Raw genomic sequence first — 12,745 nt, forward strand, 5'->3', positions numbered from 1 at the left:
TTTGGAAAGGAATGGGAGGAGGGATATGGGGCGATAACTAGAAGGTGAGGTGGGGTCAAGAGAGGGTTTTTTTTAGAATGGGAGAGACATGGGCATGTTTGAAGGCAGAGGGGGAAGGAACCAGTGGAGAGTGAGCGGTTGAAGATGGAAGTTAAGGAAGGGAGAAGGGATGGAGCGAGCGATTTCTTGAGGTGAGAGGGAATGGGGTCAGAAGCACAGGTGGCTGGAGTAGCACTTGAGAGGAGGGAGGAGAGCTCCTCTGAGGATACTTCTGGGAAGGATGGGAGAGTAGCAGAGAGTGTTGAGAGCCGGGTGGTTGGAGAAGGCGGGGAAGTGACTTTGGGGAGGTCGGACCTGATGGATTTAATTTTGTTAATGAAGTAGGAGGCCAGATCGTTGGGGGTGAGGGAAGGAGAAGGGGGAGTAACCGGGGGCCTGAGAAGGGAGTTGAATGTACGGAAGAGCTGGCGGGGGTGATGGGCATTGGTGTCAGTAAGGGAGGAGAAATAGTTTTGTCTGGCAGAAGAGAGGGCTGAGTTAAGGCAGGAAAGGATAAACTTGTAGTGAACGTGGTTGGCATGGTGTCTCGCTTGTCGCGAGAAGAGGGGGAGTGGTATGACAGCTCTGGGACCAAGGACTTCTAGATGTGATGCTCGTTCTAGACAGCATTCACCTCTGCCCACAGAACTACCTCCCCCGACATGCCCCGCTGGAAACCGTGGCCATTTTGCCAAACGCGGAAGGCCCCGGAGGCGGATGTTCAGGGCGTTTTCACATGCGTAATGATAGCAATTATCTTGTTTGTTAAGTACTTGTTACCACTCTCCGTGAAGTGTCTCATAGGGAACACGGAGACCACAACCTCTATCCGAATCAGGCTCCATTGATCCCATTCCCTCCCTCCTTTTTTACCACACAACCAAGGATCAAGTCACTGAGTGGCCCCACATAGTGTGTTCGGACATCTTACCCGGTCTGGGTTATAACATTTCCTTTCATTTGAATGAACCTTCTTCTCCCTGTCAAATGCAGATAGCTTTGTCTCTCCCGAAGATGCCCCCGCAAGAATGAATCTTAATCATTCCCCATCCTATCCGTAGGGTTACTGTGTAATCGGGCCCGGTCACTCTGACAGACGTTCAGGACCGGTCGCGAGGTGAGGGAGAGTTGTTTGGCGGCGCGCTATAAAAAGAGTTCTGAGAGTAATATTCTTACTTTCATTCTGGACAGCGTTTACCTCTGCCCAACAAACTACCACTCCCATCATGCCCCGCGGACAGGCCCGCAGATATGTCTGGCCTAGTCACGAGCTGAGGGAGAATGACATGAAGGTTCGGAGCACAGAGTCTTCTGGGAATTGTAGTGTGATGTTCATTGTAGACAGCGTTTACCTCAGCTTACGGAACTACCACTCATGGCATGGCCCGCAGCCATGTGTATCCCTGTCGTTAGGAATGGGAGAATTGCATCCGGTTCGGGGCACAAAGACTTCTGGGAGTTTTAGTGTGATGCTCGTTCTAGACAGCCTTCATTTCCATCTACTGAAGTACCTCTCCCGTCATGCCCCTTGGCGGAGCCTCAGCCATGACAGGCCCTTTCCTGAGGAGAAAGAGATTGGAGTGGTGGAGCGGGTCACACTGTCTTCTGGGATTTGTAATGTAATGCTCATTCTAGACAGCGTTCACCTCCTCCTAACGAACTACCACTCTTGTCATACACCTAAGCAGAGCCCGCGGCAGTGTCTGGCCCTTTCGGGAGGAGAGGGAGAGTGGCATGGCGGCTAGGGGCACAAAGATTTCTGGGAGTGATCTTCCTTCCTGAGAGTGATACTCCTTCCTGACAGCCTTCACCACCACGTAGCGAACTAACACTCTCATCATGCTCTGTGGAGGGGCCCTTAGCCATGTCTGGCCCTGTCCGGAAGAGAGGGAGAGTGGCAAAGCGGCTCAGGGCACACAACATTCTGTTAGTTGTAGTGCGATGCTCGTTCTAGACAGCTTTCAACTCCTTCTGCTGACCTACCCTTCCCATCTACCCCTGTTGCAAGAAGTGGGAGAGTGGGCGTGGCGGCTTGGGGCACAAAGATTTCTGGGTGTTATAGTGTGATGTGTTAGAGGAGAATCTCCTGCCTCTTGGACCCGTATGCCTGTCGTGAGACGGGGTTCGTGGCCTCCGTGGGAGGCAATCCTACAGGCAAAGGGGCGACAGGCAAAGAAAAGTTACACAGAGAAGACAAACATGACCAATCTTGAGGTTCACCCTAAAAGGGCTCACCAGGAGCACTCTTTATTGTTAGCGCTATCTCTTTAAAGGGTCACAGCTTTAGGGTATAGCTCGATCATTCGCTGGGGTTAGTGATTGACGGGTTGCCATGGAGCCAATGGAGACTTCAGGAATTCCCGCCCTAAGGAATTATCCTAAACGAAGGTGGAACTTCTCATTTGAATCTAATTAGCGACGCCCCCTTGACCGCAAAGGTTATGTTCCATTCAAGGTAACTTGGTTTGCACTTGAACTGGGAGATAGCCAAGCTAGAGCTCAGGGATTGGCTGAGGCTCTCTTGAATGATTCTGGAGTTTATCGAATCCCAGTTCAGCATCTTATGGTGCTGAACACATTGTTTCCAACAAGGGTCATTCTAGTCAGCGTTCACCTCCGCGTACCGAACTACAACTCCAATCATGCCCCTCAACAAGGCCCGCCACTAGGTCAGGCCTTGACAGGAGGAGAGGGAGAGTGGCATGGCGTCTCGGGGCACAAAAACGTCTGGGAGTAGTAGTATGATGCTCGATCTATTGAGCACTCACCTCCACCTTATAGAACTACCACTCCTATAATGCCCCGGGTCAGGGCTCGCGGCCATGTCTGGCCCTGACGCGAGGTAAGGGAGAGTGGCATGGAGGCTCGGGGTACACCGACCTCTGGGAGTTGCAGTGTGATCCTCCTTATAGGCAGCGTTCACCTCCGCCTATCGAACTACCACTCCTATGATGCCCCGCGGGGGAACCGTGGCCAATTTGCGGCTCGTGGAAGATGTGGGACGTGGATATTCAGGGCGCTTTCTCATTCATAATGATTGTTATTATGGTATTTGTTAAGCAACTGAAACCACTCCCCGTGAGGTGTCACATCTTTGCATTTGCATGAGCCCACTCTGAGCTATCAAGTGCAGATGGCCTTGTCTCTCCTGAAGATGTCCCCATAAGAGTGAAACCTCATTATTCCCTGCACTATTCATAGGGTTCCTATGTATTCAAGTCCGGTTAACGACACAGATATTCAGGCTCTGTCGCAAGTTGAGAAAGTGTAGCATGGAGGCTCGTGAAACAAAGAATACTGAGATTTATACTCTGACATTCGCTCTGAGCAGCGTTTACCTCTGCCCAACGAATTACCAGCGCTTAGAACAGTGCCTTGCACATCGTAAGTGCTTAATAAATGCCATCATTATTAATACAACTCCCGTCATGCCCCACAGCGGTGCCTGCGGACACGTCTGGCCCTGCCACGAGGTGAGGGAGAGTGGCATGGCGGCTTGGGGCACAAAGACTTCTGAGAACTGTAGTGTGATGTTCGTTTTAGACAGCGTTCACCTACGCCTAAAAAACAACCAGTCCTGTAGATACAAGGTAATCAGGTTGTCCTACATGCTACTCACAGTCTTAATCCCCATTTTACAGATGAGGTAACTGAGGCCCAGAGAAGTTAAGTGACTTGCCCAAAGTCAAATAGCTGACAAGTGGTTGAGCCGGGATTAGAACCCATGTCATCTTACTCCCAAGCCCATGCTTTTTCCTCTGAGCCACGCTGCTTCCCTGAGCTTGGGCAAGTCACTTCACTTCTCTGGGCCTCTGTGACCTCATCTGGAAAATGGGGATTAAGATTGTGTGTCCCATGTGGGTACAGGGCCTCTGTCCAGCCAGATTAGATTGTATCGACCCCAGAGCTCAATACAGCGCCTGACACATAGTAAGGGCCGAACACATGCCACAATAATTATTGAAGCATCAGCAAAGAAACCAAGGGAAGAGCCTTTGCACATCTTTTAAAGAAGGGTTCAATGTTGTTTGTCTGGGATGGTTCAAAGGTAGCCTTGCCTGGAGGCAGGGGAATATTCTAAACAACGTCTCCAAGTTCCCTCCGGGCTTCTGATTGAGCGATACGGTAACTTTGGGTAGGGGTATATCCAACTCAATATATATATATATATATATAATTTTGTATATATAATATATATATATATATATATATATATATGCATATATTTCCTCAAATACAAATTTCCTCCCTTGTATCTCCAGGGAGCTGTAATTAAGGGAATATATATACATATATACATATATTCCCTTAATTACAGCTCCCTGGAGATACAAGGGAGGAAATTTTGTATTCATTTTTCATGTCTTTTAAGAATTTGTCCCATTAAAGAAACGATAAAAAACTCGATTTGTTTCTTTTTAGCCAGACTACAAGATCGCTGACCCTAGCTGCACGTATGTATTCTCAATACCTGTGGTGTTCACGACACTATGAAGCGAATGGGATACCGTACTAATTACACTGTAAGATAAGAACTGTGGAAAGAGGATTGTTTTACCTCCATTTTTATCCCGGTCACCTGGGCGCTCATCAGTATTCTTCTGGCTGTCTGCATTCAAATAATTTTCTTACTTTTTTAATGGAATTCGTTAAGCACCGATTATGTACAGGCACTCTACTAAGCACTGGGGTAGATGCAAGTGAATCAGATTGGAAAGAGTCCCTGTCCCACATGGGGTTCACAGTCTTCATCCCCATTTTACAGACGAGGTCACAAGGCCCAGAGAAGTGAAGTGACTTGCTCAAGGTCACCCCCTCCGGTCTGGCTTCCGTCCCCTACATTCCACGGAAACCGCCCTCTCAAAGGTCACCAATGACCTCCTGCTTGTTAAATCCAACGGCTCATACTCTGTCCTAATCCTCCTCGACCTCTCAGCTGCCTTCGACACTGTGGACCACCCCCTTCTCCTCAACACGCTATCTGACCTTGGCTTCACAGACTCCGTCCTCTCCTGGTTCTCCTCTTATCTCTCCGGTCGTTCATTCTCAGTCTCTTTTGCAGGCTCCTCCTTCCCCTCCCATCCCCTTACTGTGGGGGTTCCCCAAGGTTCAGTGCTTGGTCCCCTTCTGTTCTCGATCTACACGCACTCCCTTGGTGACCTCATTCGCTCCCACAGCTTCAACTATGCTGATGACACCCAGATCAACATCTCTGCCCCTGCTCTCTCCCCCTCTCTCCAGGCTCGCATCTCCTCCTGCCTTCAGGAAATCTCCACCTGGATGTCTGCCCGCCACCTAAAACTCAACATGTCCAAGACTGAACTCCTTGTCTTCCCTCCCAAACCTTGCCCTCTCCCTGACTTTCCCATCTCTGTTGATGGCACTACCATCCTTCCCGTCTCACAAGCCCGCAACCTTGGTGTCATCCTCGACTCCACTCTCTCATTCACCCCTCACATCCAAGCCGTCACCAAAACCTGCCGGTCTCAGCTCCACAACATTGCCAAGATTCGCCCTTTCCTCTCCATCCATACCGCTACACTGCTCGTTCAAGCTCTCATCCTATCCCGTCTGGACTACTGCATTAGCCTTCTCTCTGATCTCCCATCCTTGTGCCTCTCCCCACTTCAAACCATACTTCGTGCTGCTGCCCGGATTATCTTTGTCCAGAAACGCTCTGGGCATGTTACTCCCCTCCTCAAAAACCTCCAGTGGCTACCAATCAATCTGCGCATCAGGCAGAAACTCCTCACCCTGGGCTTCAAGGCTCTCCATCACCTCGCCCCCTCCTACCTCACCTCCCTTCTCTCCTTTTACAGCCCACCCCGCACCCTCCGCTCCTCTGCCGCTAATCTCCTCACCGTACCTCGTTCGCGCCTGTCCCGCCATCGACCCACGGCCCACGTCATCCCCCGGGCCTGGAATGCCCTCCCTCTGCCCATCCGCCAAGCTAGCTCTCTTCCTCCCTTCAAGGCCCTACTGAGAGCTCACCTCCTCCAGGAGGCCTTCCCAGACTGGGCCCCTTCCTTCCTCTCCCCCTCGTCCCCCTCTCCATCCCCCCCATCTTACATCCTTCCCTTCCCCACAGCATCTGTATATATGTACTTATGTTTGTACATATTTATTACTCTATTTATTTATTTATTTTACTTGTTCATATCTATTCTATTTATTTTCTTTTGTTAGTATGTTTGGTTTTGTTCTCTGTCTCCCCCTTTTAAACTGTGAGCCCACTGTTGGGTAGGTACTCTCTCTATATGTTGCCAACTTGTACTTCCCAAGCGCTTAGTACAGTCTTCTGCACACAGTAAGCGCTCAATAAATATGATTGATTGATTGATTGATATTGTAGAAACAGGATTAGAACTAAGGCCCTTCTGCCCCCCAGGCCCGTGCCATATCCACTAGGCCACGCTGCTCTTCCTGCTTGAAATATTGAGAATAGTACCAAGTACTCACCAGTTAAATATCGCAGTTTGTTGTTCTTTTACCTGTAGACTGTACACTCTTTGTGGACAGGGAACATGTCTACCAACACTGCTTTACTGTACTTTCCCAGGTTTTTAGTCCAGTGCCCTGCACGCACAGTAAGTACTCATTAAATGCCTTTGATTGAACGATTCATTCATTCAATCGTATTTATTAAGTGCTTACTGTATGCAGAGCACTTGTACTAAATGCTTGTGTAGGAACAATGCAACAATCAAAAGTGACCATCCCTGCCCACCATGAAGGGAGGTAGAGGTACCTCCGGGGGGTAGAGGGGAGAGATGGGCATCAATATAAATGAATAAAATTACAGAGATATACTTAACTGCTGTGGAGGGTGGGGGGAAGATAAAAGGGAGCGAGTTAGGGTGATGCAGATGGGAGTGGGGGATGAAGAAAAGTGAGGCTTATCCATCATCATCCTCAGCAGCATTTATTGAATGCCTGCTTTATGTAAGAGCACGCTACTACGTGGCTGGGAGCATAAAAAACTTACAAGACCTGACACCTCCTGGTCTTTTAGGAGCTTATGGCCTAACGATGCAGGATCTCAAGAAAGATAAATTGCCCCTCGGCAGGTAGAGAAGGGGAAATACAAATTAGTCTATGTTTCCATTGGTTAGAAAGATTTTAGGAGGCAGAGGGAGAAGGAATGGAACCTAACAGGATTATCGATTAATGTTCATTTAGTCATTTATTCAGTCGAATTTACTGAGCGCTTACTGTGTGTAGAGCATGGCACTAAGCACTTAGGACAGTACAGAACAACAACAAACGGACACAGTCCCTCTTAATGCCGAGCTTACAAAATTCTGGATAGCCTTGTCTTTTTGTTGTTATGGTATTTGTTAAGCGCTTATGTGCCAGGTACTGTACTAAGCGCTGGGGTAGATAGAAGGTAATCTTGCTGGACGCAGTCCAAGTCATTCATTCATTCAATCGTATCTATGTATTTATTCATTTATTCATTCAATAGTATTTATTGAGCGCTTACTGTGCACAGAGTACTGTACTAAGCGCTTGGGAAGTACAAGTCGGCAACATATACAGACGGTCCCTATGCAACAACAGGATCACAGTCTAGAAGGGGGAGACAGACAACAAAGGAAGTAGACGGGTGTCAATGTCGCTGATTCATCAGTACCTTACCAGTGTCGGCCCTACTCTGTGTTCTCGGGGCATGATTCATCACTGACTCAGAGCCTTAGGAGACGTGGCTGTTCCTCAACAACCCCTGCAGACGATAGGTTGCCGACCCGGCTTCAGCCCAAGCCCAGTTGTTCCTGCTCCAGCCCAGTTGATGAGCGACTCCTGGACGGTCTGGTGACTGTTTACCTCCCACCCTACTCAGGATCCTCTCCTCAGAACGCCGCCACAGACGCCCGGGACTCCGTTCCCGAGAGGCCGGCCCGCCATCACACCGCGTGGCTCCTGCTGCTCCCGGAAGGATCCTCTTCTCAGAGCGCCGCCAGGGACGCCCGGGAGTCCGTTCCCGAGAGGCCCGCCCGCCCTCACACCGCGACGTTTTGCTGCTCCCGTAAGGATCCGCTCCTCAGAACGCCGCCATAGACGCCCGGGACTCCGTACCGAGAGGCCCGCCCGCCATCACACCGCGTGGCCCTCGCTGCTCCCGGAAGGCTCCCCTCCTCGGAGCGCCCCCATAAGCGCCCCCTGCTTCCACCCCCCCACTTAAGCGACCTTCCTTAAAGTGCCCCCCATCCCCCCTCCTTCCCAATCTGGTCCTGAATGACTCTCCCCCACTCCACCCCGGGAAAAAGGCCCTTGTTATCACCAAGTTACATTAACGACAACCTCATGGGCACCTACTCAACCCTCCCATGCTAGTTGGCTGTTCACTCCTCTCCCCAGGTATCTCTGCTCCCTGACCCCCTTAACAGGTCCACCCTACTCCAGCACATTATAGTTTGTATCTGCTCTTTATGACATCATTATCTGCCACATTTATTATTGCCATAGCATGTTAATTGTTTAACTACCCCCTGTGATGTCATCGCCTACTTATATCATTGCTACTGTTTCATCGCTTCTGCATCTCAATTGTTAACCTCCCGCTGTACTGTCACTCGCCCTGCTGACCTCACCATGAACTTTCAATTCCCTTGCTCCCAACTGCCACTCCCATTACTCACCTTCCCCTTCCCCTCTCCCACCCAGCTTTTTCCCTCCCTCTCACCCACCAAGAGCACTCCCCCTCACCCCCTACCAAGGATCCCTCTGTACCAGCGCCAGTCCTCCACTCCTCCCTCCCAGCCCCCTCCCTCCCCTTCTCCCCACCCCCACCCCATCCCAGTTCTCCTTTCCCATCGCCACCCTCCTTCCCACTCTCCCCGCCTAGGCCCCCGCCAACTCATCCAAATCCAAACACTCCCCGCCCTTCGCACCCTTCCCCCTCCCTCCCCTCCTTCGACAGCTGCTGCCAAGTGTGGCCTCTGGAACCCCCGCTCCGTTTTAAGTAAGATCCCTTTCATCCTGGACCTATTCCTTTCCAGCTCTCTACTCCTCCTCGCCCTAACTGAAACATGGTTGTCTCCGGACGACACGGTCTCTTCTGCTGCTCTCTCCAGTGGAGGCCTCTTCTTCTCCCACTCCCCCAGACTCACCGGAAAAGGAGGAGGTGTCGGTTTCCTTCTCGCCCCTCAATGTCGCTTTCGCACTATCCCTCCTCCCCCTTCCCTTTCCTTCCCTTCCATTGAAGTCCACATTATTCGCCTCTACCACCCCCTCCAGATTGTTTTAGCCGTCATCTACCGCCCCGCCCCCCCCGGCCGCATCTCCAACTTCTTTAACGATTTTGACCCCTTCCTCACCTTCCTTCTCTCCTTTTCCATGCCTACTCTGATCCTCGGAGACTTCAACATCCACATGGATATCCCTGATGACTCCTCTGCCGTCTGCCTTCTATCTCTCCTCGCTGCTGCCAACCTCTTCCTCCACCCCACCTCACCCACTCACCAACTTGGTCATACCCTCGACCTCATCATCTCCTATCGCTGCACTATGTCCACCCTCACCAACTCTGAAATCCCTCTCTCTGATCATAATCTTCTCACCTGCCTCCTCACTCACACTCCTTTCCCTTGTAAATCCATATTACTCCCCCCCAGAGATCAACGCTATCTTGAACCCATCCATCTTTCTGAGCGCCTCACACCCCACCTCGCCTCCCTCTCCTCTCTACCTATTCTCGATGATCAGATTACTGTTCTCAACTCTACTCTTTCTACTCAGCTAGACTCACTTGCTCCCCTTTCCCTTCGCTGCTCTCGTACCACTAACCCACAGTCCTGGATCACTGTCACTGTCCACCTCCTTTGCTCTTATGCTCGAGCTGCCGAACGCTGCTGGCGAAAGTCTAAGCACCATGCCAACCTCGTTCACTTCAAGTTTATCCTTTCCTGCCTTAACTCAGCCCTCTCCTCTGCCAGACAAAACTATTTCTCCTCCCTTAGTGACACCCATGCGCATCACCCCCGCCAGCTCTTCTGTACATTCAACTCTCTTCTCAGACCCCCGGTTCCTCCTCCTCCTCTTTCCCTCACCCCCAACGATCTGGCCTCCTCCTACATTAACAAAATTAAATCCATCAGGTCCGACCTCCCCAAAGTCACTCTTCCCCCCCTTCTCCAATCCCCCGGCTCTCAACACTCTCTGCTACTCTCCTATCTTTCCCAGAAGTATCCTCAGAGGAGCTCTCCTCCCCCCTCTCAAGTGCTACTGCGGCCACGTGTGCTTCTGACCCCATTCCCTCTCATCTCATGAAATCTCTCGCTCCATCCCTTCTCCCCTCCTTAACTTCCATCTTCAACCGCTCACTCTCCACTGGTTCCTTCCACTCTGCCTTCAAAAATGCCCATGTCTCTTCCATCCTAAAAAACCCTCTCTTGACCCCACCTCACCTTCTAGTTATCGCCCCATATCCCTCCTAACATTCCATTCCAAACTCCTTGAACGAGTTGTCTACACGCGCTGCCTAGAATTCCTCAACACCAACTCTCTCCTCGACCCCCTCCAGTCTGGCTTCCGTCCCCTAGATTCCACGGAAACTGCCCTCTCAAAGGTGATCAATGATCTCCTGCTTGCCGACTCCAACGGCTTATACTCCATCCTAATCCTCCTCGACCTCTCAGCTGCCTTCGACACTGTGGACCACCCCCTTCTCCTCAACATGCTATCCTACCTTGGCTTCACAGACTCTGTACTCTCCTGGTTCTCCTCTTATCTCTCCGGTCGTTCATTCTCAGTCTGTTTTGCAGGCTCCTGCCCCCTCCCATCCCCTTACTGTGGGGGTTCCCCAAGGTTCAGTTCTTGGTCCCCTTCTGTTCTCGATCTACACGCACTCCCTTGGTGACTTCATTCACTCCCACGGCTTCAACTATCATCTCTACGCTGATGACACCCAGATCTACATCTCTGCCCCTGCTCTCTCCCCCTCTCTCCAGGTTCGCATCTCCTCCTGCTTTCAGGACATCTCCATGTGGATGTCTTCCCGCCACCTAAAACTCAACACGTCCAAGACTGAACTCCTTGCTTTCCCTCCCAAACCCTGCCCTCTCCTTGACTTTCCCATCTCTGTTGACGGCACTACCATCCTTCCCGTCTCACAAGCCCGCAACCTTGGTGTCATCCTCGACTCCGCTCTCTCATTCACCCCTCACATTCAAGCCGTCACCAAATCCTGCCGGTCTCAGCTCCGCAACATTGCCAAGATTCGCCCTTTCCTCTCCATCCATACCGCTACCCTGCTCGCTCAAGCTATCATCCTATCCCGTCTGGATTACTGCATCAGCCTTCTCTCTGATCTCCCATCCTCGTGTCTCTCCCCACTTCAATCCACACTTCATGCTGCTGCCCGGATTGTCTTTGTCCAGAAACGCCTTTAGCATGTTACTCCCCTCCTCAAAAATCTCCAGTGGCTACCAATCAATCTGTGCATCAGGCAGAAACTCCTCACCCTGGGCTTCAAGGCTCTCCATCACCTCGCCCCCTCCTACCTCACCTCCCTTCTCTCCTTCTACAGCCCACCCCGCACCCTTCACTCCTCTCCCGCTAATCTCCTCACCGTGCTTCTTTCACACGTGTCCCTCCATCTACCCCAGGCACACGTCATCCCCCGGGCCTGGAATGCCCACCCTCTGCCCATCCGCCAAGCTAGCTCTCTTCCTCCCTTCAAGGACCTACTGAGAGCTCACCTCCTCCAGGAGGCCTTCCCAGACTGAGCCCCTTTCTTCCTCTCCCCCTCGACCCCTCTCCATCCCCCCATCTTACCTCCTTCCCTTCCCCACAGCACCTGTATACATGTATATATGTTTGTACATATTTATTACTCTATTTATTTATTTATTTATTTTACTTGTACATATCTATTCTATTTATTTTACTTTGTTAATATGTTTGGTTTTGTTCTCTGTGTCCCCCTTTAAGACTGTGAACCCACTGATGGGTAGGTACTGTATATGTTGCCAACTTGTACTTCCCAAGCTCTTAGTACAGTGCTCTGCACACAGTAAGCTCTCAATATATGCGATTGATTGATGGATTGATTGATCATAATAAATAGAAGTATAGCTATATATACATCATTGATAAAATAAATTGAGTAATAAATATATACAAATAAAATAGAGCAATAAATATGTAAAAATATATCCACATGCTGTTGGGAAGGGAAGAGGGTAGGACAGAGGCAGGGGGCAATGGGGAGGGGAAGAGGAGAGGGAAAAGGGGGTCTATGTCTGGGAAGGCCTTTGAAAGGAGGAAGAGAGCTAGTTGGGTGGATGTGTAGAGGGAGGGCATTCCAGGCCAGATGTAGGACGTGGGCCGGGGGTCGACGTCGGAACAGGCGAGAATGAGGCACGGTGAGGAGGTTAGCGGCAAAGGAGCGGAGCTCTGTGGGCTGGGATGAAGAAGGAGTGAAGGGAGGTTAGGTCGGAGGGGGCGAGGTGATGGAGAACCTTGAAGCCAAGAGTGAGGAGTTTTTGCTTGATTCGAAGGTTGATAGGCAACCACTGGAGATCTTTGAGGAGTACTGAGTAAGGAGCTCGGACTGCATTATAGTAGGAAATTAGCAAGGTGTGGTAGGAGGGGGCAAGGTGACTAAGTGCTTTAAAGCCAATGGTAAGGAGTTTCTGTTTGATGCAGAGGTGGATGGGCAGCTACTGGAGAATTTTGTAGAAAACCGATCCAGGTAGCAGAATGA

This window comes from Tachyglossus aculeatus (assembly GCF_015852505.1).
Source record: "Tachyglossus aculeatus isolate mTacAcu1 chromosome 12 unlocalized genomic scaffold, mTacAcu1.pri SUPER_6_unloc_2, whole genome shotgun sequence".
Taxonomy (NCBI): Eukaryota; Metazoa; Chordata; class Mammalia; order Monotremata; family Tachyglossidae; genus Tachyglossus; species Tachyglossus aculeatus.